Below are 13,656 nucleotides of genomic sequence, written 5' to 3'. Positions count from 1 at the left end.
AGTCAGGAAGGAGTGTGTAGAAATGTCTGTCCTTCCTTGGGGCAGAGTAGGGGGAGATGTGTGTGTGTGTGTGTGTGTGTGCGTGCACATGTGTGTAGAGTGGTGGGAAATGGCTAAGGGTCTCTATATGATACTAGGTCTGTTTTTCTTCTAGTTTCCTTGGCTCGTGTTTTCCATCATCAGTAAATTGTTTTGATTTTTCCTTTAAGGAGTCCGTATAAGTAAATAATATGTGGTGATTTGAGTATTTCTCACTGGGACACTTTCTCACTGGGATAGGCATGTCCTAAAACATCAGAGCAAAAACTATAATATCCGTGAAGTCAAGGCAGATCCTGGATTATGGTAAAGTGGTGCATTTGCCATAGGAGAAAGGCAAGTTGAGCAGTTGTCATAGTTCTGTGGTCATTGGTTCAATATCCTGAATACCATGTTCAATTCTCTTTTCTACGCTTTGTATCAAGCCTTTTGTGAGTGCTAAACATCCTTGAATTCTTTGTCATTAGTCACTGCTCACTGGGCAGGAGTTAGCTTACCAGGATGGCAAGAGGACCAAAGGGAAGGACTCATCCATTTACTGCCTAGCAATAAAGTGGTGTGCCATCTGTTTCTCTGGCTGAAGTTGCTGCTGACCCAATTTTAGCCCTAAAAGCCTATAACTTGAGACCCAGGGCAGTATTGTGGGACAAACTCTGCTTGGGTATAGGCTTGATCATGTCCTCAGCCCCAGGCCTGGATTAGACGGCCACCAACATGCATTAGAGGGCCCCTTTTGCCAAATACTTCTCCCCACTGGCCTGCTGCAGTGCCTGAGAAACCTGTTCTGGACCTCATGGAGATGCAGTTTTACCTTGGCCCAGGCATTATTGTTTGAAAGAGCTAATTGGTCCCTCAGCAGAGATGATTTTATCTGATAAAATCCATACCACCCTCAGGCCTTGGAGAGGATGCCGAAGGTATCCAAAGGCAGGCTTGGGACACCAGAGCCCATACGGAGTTCCAAGTAATCCAGAACTGAAGAGTGATCTAACTAGGGAAATGGAGGAGGAGGAGAAGAGGAAGGCACATGGATGCTGTCCACCTCCCACAGGCTCACAGTTTTGCCCGGGGCCTGGAGACACTGAGATCCGGGGCTCACAGCCTTGATGTAAGTATAGTGGGTCTCCAGGGTGAGCATTCTCCCAAGGCATTTCAATATTAGGTACTCTGTTACCCCAGTAATAATTAGATTGAGGTCAGTGGAAGGTAAGGTTCAGTAGGATGCTGTAAGTGGCCTCCATCTGCCTTTAGCCCTATTGCAAACCAAACAGCAAGGCCATCTGAAGCCCTCAAATGGCAGAATCCAGATTCAAATAGACTTCTGTACCTATCACCACAGTATCTCCAAGGGCTCCAGCTCTAGTGGGTCATCCATTTCTTTGAATCCCCCCCCCAACATAGCCTGAGCCTTCTCCTTGTGTCCCTGGAAGACATCATCTTCCCTTGGTTCCCAGCAGCCCCCACCCCGGCGAGTGTGCACACATGTGCGAACCCATCCTGTCCACTTCTCCTCGGCTCTTTTTGTGGACAGCTGCTTCAGGCTTTCCTGCCTTGGCCTTTGTAGCTTCTTCTGGCTTCTGCTCCTCCCAAAGCCTTCAACCCCAAATGTGGGCACAGACCTCTCTGTTAGCCTCCCAAACACAGGTGGTACTAGAGGGCAAAGTTTAACAAGACTTCACTGAACCCTCGAGGATGCCATCAGGGCATTCCAGGAGAGAGAACGTTAAAGCAGGCATCCCTGCTCCTGGAGACCACTGCTTCCTTGCACAGTGCCCTTCCTCAATCCAGAATTCTCTCCCAGCTGGCCTAAGCCAGATGGAGCAAAGACCAGGTACCCTCCTCTAATAGATCCGCACAGGTTCCCTCCCCGGAGGTGGCTTTTACGTTTGCGGGCTCAGCCTCTCAGTCTGCAGCCTCTGCTCCTGCACCTGGACCACACCTGCTTCCAGGACTTCCCAGGGAGAGTGTGTAACACCCAACCTTAGATCTGCTTGACCAAAACACCAACTGTCTTTCTCAGAGCAGTTGGAGAACCTTCCCAAAGGAATAAAAAAATCCAGTAAACACAGGATGCAGAGAATGCTTGTGATTCCCCCAAATGTTGGCCATTGGCTTTAAATTTTTTATTTCGTGTCTTACATTGGGTACCTAGGATTTGACTTAGTCCTCTTTACTCACCCTTTTTGCCTTCTTTTGCATCCAAGAAAGCCTGATTTGGGTAACTAGAGTAAGTCAGTAGGTTCGAATTGGGTGTATAGTCTGTCAAGCAAACATGAGCCTTTGCAGTGTGAAATGTTTCAAAGTCAGGCTGCAGTGCCTGTTTGCTGTCTCTGTCTTCATCTCACTTGATTTGTCATTGCTTTTGATAGAGCAAAGCAGAACAAAGCTGTCACTAACTGAACATATGGCATCATCAGCCACAAGAGCATTTTGAATCCAGACCTGGTAGAAATTCAGGAAAAGAATAAATGATACAAGGGAACAAGGCTCTTTAGATGAACTTGGAAGATCATGTAAACAGGTCAAATTAGCTGTAAATGATCTGAATTCAGGACTGAGATTTTCATTACTATAGTGATCAATATTGATTTTTTAAAAAATATTTTATTTATTTGAGAGAGAGAGAGAAAGAGAGAGCACAAGCCAGGGAGAGAGGCAGAGGGAGAAGCAGACTCCCCGCTGAGTAGGGAGCCTGGATGAGGGCTTGATCCCAGGACCCTGGGATGACCTGAGCCGAAGGCGGGTGCCTAACCAACTGAGCCATCCAGGTACCCAGTCAATATTGATTTTAATGACATTGCCCATAATGTTTGTTAGAAGGAAAGCAGTCTCATTTTCACGTATAGTTACTTTTTGTAGATCTGCTGCTTAGCTGGAGCTGAATTATTGTCGTTTTTAAAAGAGCTGCATTACTAACTTTGATCCAGGAGATGGCAGTGTGCTTTTTGTGTTGGGACTTGAATGTGGACTCTCTTACTTCCCTCTCCCATAAGCTGGTATGTACAATACGGTGGTGCGTTGTGAGGTCCATGATGTAATGTGTTCATTGATTCACTACATTAAAACAATAGTAAAACATTGAATTGGAGTCATAGGAATGGGGTCATATTTTAAATTAACCAAATTAACCTTATTTTTTTTTTATAAGCAAATAGTGAACACTTAATCTCTGTGCCAGATTTTCAGTGGGTAGAGTAGAAATTATAAAAAGCCATCATTGCTTTAAGAAGCTTAAGACCTAGGGGCACCTGGGTGGCTTAGTCGGTTAAGCGTCTGCCTTCGGCTCAGGTCATGATCCCAGGATCCTGAGATTGAGCCCCACATCAGGCTCCCTGCTCGGCGGGGAGCCGCCTTCTCTCTCTCCACCCCCACCGCCCTGCTTGTGCTCTCATTCTCTCTGTCTCTCTCAAATAAATAAATAAAATCTTAAAAAAAAAAGGCTTAAAACCTAGATGTGGACTCACAAGTCTAATAATAGTGAAACAGATGACAGTTTTGTATTAAATGAATTGGTAAAGAGGAAGGAGAGATTGCTGTGGTCTGATATCAGCAAGAAGACTTCTCAGAGGTGGTAATTAATGGGGTGGGTGGGTACTTCTGGATGAAGATGGTGGCTTAAGCACATTCATTTTTCTTCCCCTTTTCAGATCCTACTAAAATAGTAGTAAAAGATTACAAATGAATAAATCATGAACAGCAAAAAGAAAGGCAACAGGGCATTAGGCAATAAGATCACAAATTTTGGAAAGATGAAGGTGGAGGGAGTTATAGAAAGAATTTGCATGAAGGGGCATAAAGAAGGTGTTATGGCTGAATTGCATTCTCCCAAAATTCATATGTTGAAGTCCTAACCCCGCAGTACCTCCAAATGTGACTGTCTTTGGAGATAGGGTCTTTAAAAAGGTAGTTAAGTTAAAATGTGGTTGTCAGGGTGGACCCTAATCCAATGATTGTTGTCCTTCTGAAAAAGAGATTAGGACACACAGAGGGAAGACCATATGAAGATACGTGGAAGAAATAGCTCTCTACAAGCCAAGGAGAGAGTCCTCCAGAAGAAATCAACCCTACTGAGACCTTGCTTTCCAACTTCTAGCCTCCGGAATTGTGAGAAAATAAATTTCTGTTGTTTAAGCCATGTAGTCTATGGTACTTTGTTATGGTAGCCCTAGCAAACTAATCAGAATGTATTCTGGAATATATGCTAGAATGCTTCAGAGGCTCTGGACCAGGAAAAGGGTAGGGTAGGTGTCTATAATTACTTTTGGGAAATTCTCAGTCATTATTGCTTCAAATATTTCTTCTCCTTCTGGTATTCCTGTTACGTGTATAATATACCTTTGTAATTGTCCCACAGTTCTGGAATATTCTATTTTGTCTTTTTCTCCCTTTTTATTCTCTTTGCCTTTTAGAAGTTTTGTGTTCTACATTTAGGTCTATGATCCGTCTTGAGTAAGTTTTTGTGAAAATTTCACTCGCTAATTGCACTGGTTAGATCTTCTTGCATTATGCTGAATAAGAGTGGTAAAAGGGAACATTTTGCCTTGATCCTGATTTTAGGGTGAAAGCATTCAGTCTTTCATCATTAAGTATAATGCTAGGTGTGGTTTTTGTTTTTTTGTTTTTTTTGTAAATTCTCTTTATCAAGCTGAGGGAAGTCCCCTCTATCCTCTATTTTTATTTTTGTAAATTTTTTATTTTTTTAACTTTATTTTTTTTAAAGATTTATTTATTTGAGAGAGCGAGAGCGACAGAGAGAGATAGCACAAGTGGCAGAGGGAGAGGGAGAGAGATTCTCAAGCAGACTCCACACTGAGCGTGGAGCCCAATGGGTGCGCGGGCTCAATCTCATGACCTTGAGATCACACTTGAGCTGAAACCAAGAGTCAGAGGCTTAACCAACTGTGCCATCCAGGTGCCCCTGTAAGGTTTTTGGGTGTTAAATTTTTTCAAATACCTTTTCTGTACTGATTGATAAGATCATGCAATTTTTTCCCCATTAGCCTTTTTATATGGTGGATTACACTGATTATTTTTCAAATATTGAACTAGGCTTGCATCCTTGGAATAAAGCCCATTCATGGTATAGAATTCTTTATATATCACGCTGAATTCCATTTGCTAATATTTTGTTAAGGATTTTTTACATTTATATTCAGGAGGGATATTTGGTCTTTCTTTGTACTGTCTTTGGTTTTGGAACCAGGGTAAAACTAATTTCATAAAACAAATTGGGAAATGTTCTCTCCTCTTACATTTTTTGGAAGGGATTATGTAGAATTGGTGCTGATTCTTCCTCAAACATTAGATCATATTCTCCAGTAAAATAATCTGGGTCTGTATATTTAATTCTTGGGAGTTTTTAGATAACAAATTAAATTTCCTTCATACTATGGAGCTATTCAACTTATCTATTTCATATTGAATGATTATGGTGGTTCGTGTTTTGATCCATTTCTTCCAAGTTGTCAGATTTGTATGTGTAGTGTTGTTTATAGTATTCTCTTACTATCCTTGAAATAATTTCAATTATTTTAAATTTCTTGAGGCTTGTTTTATGGCCCAGAATATGGTATATGATTCGTGGGCACTTGAAAAAGCTGTGGATTCTGCTGAAAACTTAAATAATTTGTATTTTATAAATGCTCAACCTGTTGGTTGATGGTGTTGAGTTCTTCTATATCTTGCTGATTTTTTTGTCTAGTTCTATCAATTGTTGAGAGAGGAGTGTTGAAGTCTCCAACTATAATTGCAGATTTATCTATTTCTTATTTCGATTCTATCAGTTTTTGCTTCACATACTTGGGAGCTGTGCTGTTTGGAACATGTACATTTAGAATTGCTATGTCTTCTTGGGGGATTGGTCCTTTTGTCATTATGTAATCTCACTCCTTTTTTCTAGTGATTTTCTTTGTTCTGAATTCTAGTTTACTTAGCACTCCTTTGATTGCGTTCCTTTGATTAATGTTTGCATGATATGCCTTTTTCTATCCTTTTTCTTTCAGACGTCTTTTATCATATTTGAAGTAAGTTTCTTGTAGACAGGCTACAGTTAGGTCATGTTTTGTAATCCAATCTGTTGATCTCTGTCTTTTAATTTGTATATTTAGGCCATTTATATTTAATGTAATTATTGATACATTAGAATATAAGTTTGCCATTTTTTTTGTTTTCTGTTCTTACTGTTTTTCATTTCTGTTCTTTTTCTTGCCTTCTTGTGTGTTACTGGAACATATTTTAAAATTCCGTTTTGATTTATTTCTATATGTTTTTTTAAAGTACATATTTTAATATAGCATTTTTATTGCTTGCTTTAGGTATTACATTATATATACATAACTTATTGCAGTCTATTTACCAGTTTGAGTGAAGTATAGAAATCTTACCTCCCTTTATGTCCTTTGTCCTCTCCTATTTGTAACAGTCTTATATATCTTCTCTACATATATTTAGAACCATATCAGACAATGTTATAATTTCTGCTTCAACCTTCAAACATGGTTTAGAAAGCCTATTGTAGAAAATAATGTTATATAGGAAAAATGTAAGAAATTGTTTTCTTTCTGCTTAGAGAACTTTCTTTAGTCATTGTTTTTGGACAGGTCTCCTGGTAAGACCTCAGTTTTCCTTCATGTGAGAATTTTTTTTATCTCCACATCATTCCTGAAAGGTATTTTCACTGGAATTCAGTAAGTCTATTAGATTCTCGGGTGATAGTTCTTTCTTTCAGAGCTGAAAAGTATTGTGTCCCTTCTTTTTGGTCTCCATGGTTTAGGATGAGAAATCCACTGTCATTGTAATTTTCTTATAGATAAGTTGTCATTATTCTCTGGCTGCTTTCAAAGTTTCTAATCTATTAATTCATTTATTCTGTAGTTTCTAATGTTCTACTTTTCAGTTCATTGTTTCTCCCCTATGTTTCCTCTTGCTATTGAGCCCATCCCCTGAGATTTTTATTCCAGTTATTGTATTTTTCAGTTCTCAGATTTCAACTTGGTTCTTTATATCTTCTGTTTCTCATTTTTTCTTTGTTTTAAGCATGTTTGTAATTGCTTGTTGAAGCATTTGATCATGGCTGCTTTAAAATCTTTGTCAGATCATTCCAACATCTTTGTCATTTTGGTGTTGGCATTTATTGTCCTTTTTTTCATTCAGTTTGAGCAATTCCTATTTCTTTGTATAACAAATGATTTTTAATTGAAACCTGGGGATATTCATGTTATGTATGAAAGTTTAAACTGATTTAATCTGGCACTTCTCTGGCAGGTATGTGGGTGGGGGACACCACCACTCTTTGTATCAGGTGGAGGTAGAAATCTGGGTTCCCCACCCAGCCTCCGTTGACACCTGGGTGTGAGGGTGGGGATTCCTCATTACTGATGGTGGAGATGGGAGTGTCGTTTCCTCATGTGGTCTCTGCTGACACTGTGGTAGGGGTAGTCTCTCTCTCTCTATCTTTTTAAAAGATTTATTCATTTATTTTAGAGAGACAATGCATGGGGTGGGGGAGGGGCAAAAGGAGAGAGAATCTCAAGCAGATTCTCCACTGAGCATGGAGCCCGACACAGGGTTTGATCCTATGACTCTGACATGATGACCTGAGCTGAAATCAGGAGTTGGAAGCTCAACTGACTGAGACTCCCAAGCTCCGTGGGGCAGTCTCCTTATTGCTGAGTGGAGGACAAAGTCTGATTCTCCACTAGGTCTCCTTTGACACCATCCCATTTGGGAAGGGGAGTGCACACCTCATTATTGCTGCGTGGAGGTAGAAGTCCAGTTGCTCTGTGGTGTCCTTTGACACCATAAGGGATTGGCATGCCGTTACTGGCCAGTGGCGATAAAATTCCTGGCTCCCTACTTGTCCTCTCATACCAGCCCCCTTCGGTGTTGGAGCTCCTCATTACAGCCTCACGAGGGTGGGAGCCTGGGCTCCTACTTGGCTTTTGCTGGTATGAATGAGAGTAGAGTCACAGATTTTTCTGTGGCATTTGTCTGGAGCAGTTTCTGGGTGCTGGAGTGGCTCAGTTGGTTAAGTGACTGCCTTTGGCTCAGGTCATGATCCTGGGGTCCTGGGATCAAGTCCCACATCAGGCTCCCCCCGCTCTGTGGGGGGCTGCTTCTCCCTTTCCCTCTGCCTGCCACTCCCCATGCTTGAGCTCTCTCTCTCTCTCTCTCTCTGTGTCAAATAAATAAATATAATCTTAAAAAAAAGAACCTCTACATTTTTTTGTATTGCATTTTGAATAAAATGTGAATTCCTTTTCCTAGTCTGTGAAGTGTCCGAATGATCTACCTCTTGACTACCTCTCTAACTGCATCTCTTTTACTCCTCCTAAGTCAAAATGATCCCATGATATAACCTCACTTTTCCTCTTTAGTACTTCTATCTTGTACCTGCCTCAGGGCCTTTGCACTTTCTGTTGCAGAGCCCAGAGTGCTCTTCTCCTAGATCTTCACTGGGTTCCTTTGCTCATGTGGATTCCAGCTAAACATCACGTTCTCTGAGAAGCTTTCCCTACCACCTCTCTTACCTAAGTAACTTTCTGTATCAACACCCTGTTTAACTTTCTTCAACACATCGATCCCTAATATTTCCTGGTGTATTTGTTTACCAGGTGTCAGTTGTTTTCTGCTTATGAGATATAAACTCCATAATCAGGGTTATTGCCTGTCTTGTTTACTGAGATGCACTAGAGATACAGGATCTGAATATTTTTAACTGGTTGGTTGCATTTAATCAACCTCTAGCGAGCTAATTATGTACAGGGGTCTATGTTGGGTATAAGATAATTTTTCACATCTGACATAGAGACTCTGAATGCTGACCTTTTGTGGTGGGTATCTCGGTCACCTTTTATAAAGGAGGTGGAGGACTCTGAGACTTGAGGACAGTCAGCACTTTCCCCAAGGTTAAGGGAGTCAATTCTACCATCATTTCCTGAGGGCCAGGCACGGTACATGATCCCAGGAACACAAACATGAGTAAAGCAGGGCTCTTGCCCTCGAATTTCTCACGGTCTGGTGTGGGAGACAGAGCACAAACCAGTAGCTGTACTACCATGTGATGTGTGAATAAACTGTGGGAAGCCTTATTCTCAAGGTGGGAACAAAACACTAAGAGAGAAAGAATTGTGTGACTAATTTTGCTGGATGGTTGGATGAAGATTTTGAAAAGCTTTACAGAGAATATGGCATTTGAGCGAGGCCTTCGAAGATGAATAGGATGTTGCCAGGTGCAGAAGGGGTGATAAGAGCTTTGCAGACAGAAGAAGAGATGTGAAAGCGGACAGGCTAGTTAGCGGTTTGGGAGCAGGCTGGGCTTTCACAGCATTGATTAAAGTCCGCATTAAATCTGGCCCAAGAACTGCATGAATAGCCTTCCATTCTTTTCTGAGTGAATGAATTTTTGATCTATCTCTAGGAGTCAATAAAAGTTTGCTTTGTCTAAGATTTCACTTCCCAAGTTGGATGTGGTTTTCCCTCAGTCAGCCTCTTCTATTCGAATGAACTGTGGTTGCACCGTGTGGAAGCAGGGATAAGATCATGGTCAGCTCACAAATACCCTGCTTTGCTTTTCCCGTAGGCGTGGCGTGGTGTGCCGTAGCTGGGGAAGGCTCACGCTCAGCCGGTGTGACCGCATAGCGGGCAATTCCCGAACTAGGAGCTCTTTGCTGTGGATTCAACCCTGCTGGTTGGGTCACAGATATCACTGGGACGAGGAGGCGCCTGGGTGGCTCAGTCAGTTAAGCGTCTGCCTTCGGCTCAGGGCATGATCTCAGGGTCCTGGGATCGAGTCCCGCATCGGGCTCCCTGCTCAGCGGGGAGTCTACTTCTCCCTCTGCCCCTCCCCCTGCTCATGCTCTCTCTCTCTCTCTCAAATAAATGACTAAAATTTAAAAAAAAATACATCACTGGGAAGAGAAGCATATAAAGCCATTATTGAATATTAACATCTTTGTGAGAATGAATCGTGAGCATCTTCTGTCTGCGCTAGCCGGTGTCCGTAGGAAACCACGGGCATGGGCATTTGGTTGTGGGGGAAGGGCGAGAAGGAGAAGGATGAATGCCAAATAGTTGCCCAAAATATACAGAGCTGGGTGCTCTGGTGTTAATTTTCTCGACACTAAGCTTAAGTTTACAGATTGGGTCACTGAGGCACATAAAAGCTGAGTAGCTCAACTGAGATCACACTGCTAACAGCAGTAAAACTGGAATTCAAAACTAGGTCTGCTTCCAAAGCCGTGCTGCCTCCCCGCAGCCGCCTTTTGTCGTCTACGGCAGGTGGCCACGTCGGGGGAGTGGTGAGGGGGTGCGTGGTAGGGAAAACGTGGCAAAGATGCAGAGTGGGGAGGCCAGAATTGGCTCAGGTCACAGTCGCACTTTGGGCTGACCCTGAGGTTAGTACCGTCTCTCTAGTCCCAGAGTTGCCTCTTGGACCTTGTTCATGTGCTGTCCATCTAGAGCGGTTGGAGGGGGTAGCAGCATTTTCTGGACAGGCTGAAAAAATTCTTGGCAAAAGAAAATGTACCAGATAACCCTTTAAAGTGGCCTGTGGTTTGCTTCCTACAGTGAATCTTGGAGATAATCAGAAAAACCTTTTCCATCGGATGTCACATCACAGATGAGAAAGGCAGTACGAAGGAAGGCAACACGTGAGTCAGGCAAGCAGTGCGAGGTACAGGTTGGCTTAAACCCGTTGTCCCTCATCCTTTGCGAGGCTGGTGTGAATCTCTGCCACGTTCCCTTCCAGCTCATCCCTTGAAAGCAGCAAGCACGGCTTCAGGATCTGCCACCCGGAAAGGAAGACTCCAATCCCCAGGGAAATGGCCTCCTCCTGTACGTTACACACATTTGTCCTCCAGAGAGTAGAGAAGATTGTGCAGGCAGGCGAACAGAGAAGCTATTGTGTAGTTTGTGGGGAGGGGCAGCGTGCGCGCACACACACGCACACGTGCATGCACACCTACGCACACACATACATACACACGTGTGCGCACACACCCCCAGCAGCAGCGTGCCGGTCTCCTACTCCTTGTGTTGCATGCAGGCCGCTGGGCTCTGATGGACAGTTGTCCACTCTGCAGTTCTTCTGGAGAATCCAGCCAGCCAGCCAGGCTCTCCCAGCGTGCAGTCGGCCGGGAGCTAGAACTCTGCACCGCGGCTTAGTGGCAGGTGTCCGTCCACTCCGGGACAGACCGTTGTGTAACTTCTTAGAACTGGAAGCTGGGTAGTGTTCGCCCTGTCACTCCTCCTAAAAGCAACAAGCATCTTCTTCAGTGACCGTGACATGTCCCTCGAACATATCAGTGCTGTAGAGTCAGTGGTAAAGGAGATGTTGTTGGCTCCTTCTGACACGAACATAAATTCTCACTTTCAGCATCGGATGCAATCTCCTTATTCATTTCACTCCAGCCACTTGGGCCTCCGTTGTGTTTCTCAAACATGCCTTAGGCCCTTGCCTGGGACTCTCTTCCCTCCTCATCTTGCAGGCCTCGGCTCAGGGGTCACCTCCTAAGAGAGGGCTTCCCTCATCATTCGGACTCAAGTGAACTCCCTCCCTCCCTCCCTCCCTCGCACCTGCTCTGGGCATTCTCTAGCCAGTGTATCCTCGCCTTTTGTTATAGTCTTAGCATTTATCACCACCTGATTGATCCTTTTTGTTTTATCAGCTAGTTGTTTCTTGTCTGTTTTCTAACCTCTAGAATGTTAACTTCCTGCAAACAGGGACCTTCCCTGTTTACTGTACTCTTAGCCCTTAGACTCTCTTACACTAGCCTGTAGCTGTCGTTCAGTAAATATTTGTGAATGAATGAGTGACACGTTCCTGCATTTGTGCTTGCGTCTAGAGAGGCAGTTGAGCCTCCGAACCTAGACCCGAGAGTCAGAAAAGCTAGCAGTTTGAATCCCAGCTGTGCCGTTGATGACCCAAGGTCCCCGAAGTCCAGATTCTTCGTCTGTGAAAAGGAGATAACAATAGCACGTACTTCAGAGCTGATGTGAGGATGAAATAAAATAATGCATCTAAAGTGCTTGGCATTGGGGTCGTGACTTAGTGACGACAAGTGCTGTGTTTTCTTGTTACTGGGAGAGACTCTAATGAGAATGCAATAAAATGTTAGGGATGGGGGGCAGGTGGCCTCAATGACATCTAAGGTGAGACCCGTTTCAGAAGGGTTCATTAAGGAACCGTGTCCAGCCAATTACGCCTGTGACCCAAATTGACAGATTTGAAGGAGAGGCGTGAGTGAGGGTCCTCATTGTCCTCATAGTACCAGAAGGACCTTACCCGAGTTCTCCCTGCCCCCAGTAGCTCTTGTCTAACTTATCTGCCGCCTGAGTCAGTTCCTCCTTACAGGGGAGCAAGCACACCCTGGTTAGTGAAGCTAGTGAGTGACGTTAATAATCTGATGTGGTTGAGATCACTTTCACTCATTTAGAGTCTGGGTCACGTATTAGAAGGAACATACTAGCCCTTTATCTACTGTCAGTTCGGATTTCGGGCTGCTTTCTGCATGTGCTATCTAAATTAAATCTGGACTCCACGGGGGAGCCCTCTGGCTTCTAGCTTCTATTTTCGGAATAGTAGTTAAGACTTGGATCTCTAGGAAAGGAGGCTCTAGGGCTCCTGCTGGGGTCTGGGCTCCCCCAGGCTCTGCATGTCTGAGGGTTAGTGTTTCTCTTTTTCCTGCCACTGGGATATTGTTCAGCCAGTGACACCAGTGACATCTTGAAGATAAGGCCTCGTCCACCAGTAATTCCAGGACCTCCCCCCACAGGCTCTGAAGCCAGAGTCAACAAGGACAGCATTGAAGTCCTGCCTTTCGTGCTTGTCTGCCTCTTTTTTGCAAGAGACTCCCAACAGAGAACGACACTTAGCAGCTAGAGATCCGCAGGGGGAAGAGATGAGTGTGGAAGCTCCGATTTGCATACTGGATTAAGCATGTTGCCGAAGGCCACCGCTGTTAACAATGCTGGGCCTGTTGCTATTTTCAGTAACACCCGTGGGTAGAGCTGGGGCTGGGGGACGCTCCCGTGGACCAAGTATGTGGAGGTGTCTCTCACAGGGCTGAAGGGACCTGCCGGAAGGGGACGTGTGGTGGGACTAAGGGGCTGTGACTTGGTTCTCCCTTGGGGCACTCATCCTAGGATGGCCACTGCCCCCGCGGGCCTGGCTCCCAGGCTGGAGGGAAAATTTGGGCCCATGAACAGATACAAACCTCTCTCTTTAGTTCCCCTCAGCAGTGCTCGGACAAATTGGCATTTTCAAGAAGACTTTACTGAATTCTAAGAGCAAATGTAGAATATAAATGAGGTAGATTTTAGAGGCATAAGAAGTTCGGCTCACACAGTTCCTGGTCTCACGACACCTGGGCAGCCTGTAGCATTGTGCTGTGTCCTCCTGAGTCCCCTGGTCCCCTAGTCCCAGCTCCGAGACGGCCTCCCCGTGGACCACCCCTTCATTCTTCCCTGAGGCCACGATCTGGTTTCCCGGACATCAGCACCTGGTTTCCCTGACACTTCTAGTTCTTCGAGATCAAGGCCAAGGAAAAATGCTACTGCTGCCTGTCTCGTACGGACTTCCCACTGCGTTTTAGATTCTGGTCTGAAGACGGGTGCTTC

At 44.3% G+C, this 13,656-nt stretch overlaps 1 long non-coding RNA gene across 1 annotated transcript; it reads left to right on the top strand.

Annotated features, from left to right (window-relative positions):
* The first annotated feature begins 10,067 nt into the window (after nucleotides 1-10,067).
* On the top strand, nucleotides 10,068-11,415 carry LOC103675422. Its single transcript, XR_571847.2, has 2 exons — nucleotides 10,068-10,688; nucleotides 10,787-11,415. It is a non-coding gene; the product is annotated as an uncharacterized LOC103675422 (long non-coding RNA).
* Nucleotides 11,416-13,656: the final 2,241 nt, after the last annotated feature.

The sequence above is a fragment of the Ursus maritimus genome, unplaced genomic scaffold (genome assembly GCF_017311325.1).
Source record: "Ursus maritimus isolate PB19 unplaced genomic scaffold, ASM1731132v1 scaffold_26, whole genome shotgun sequence".
In the NCBI taxonomy this organism is placed as follows: domain Eukaryota; kingdom Metazoa; phylum Chordata; class Mammalia; order Carnivora; family Ursidae; genus Ursus; species Ursus maritimus.
Note: the sequence above shows the minus strand (reverse complement) of the source record. Positions and strands in the feature narration are given on the sequence as shown.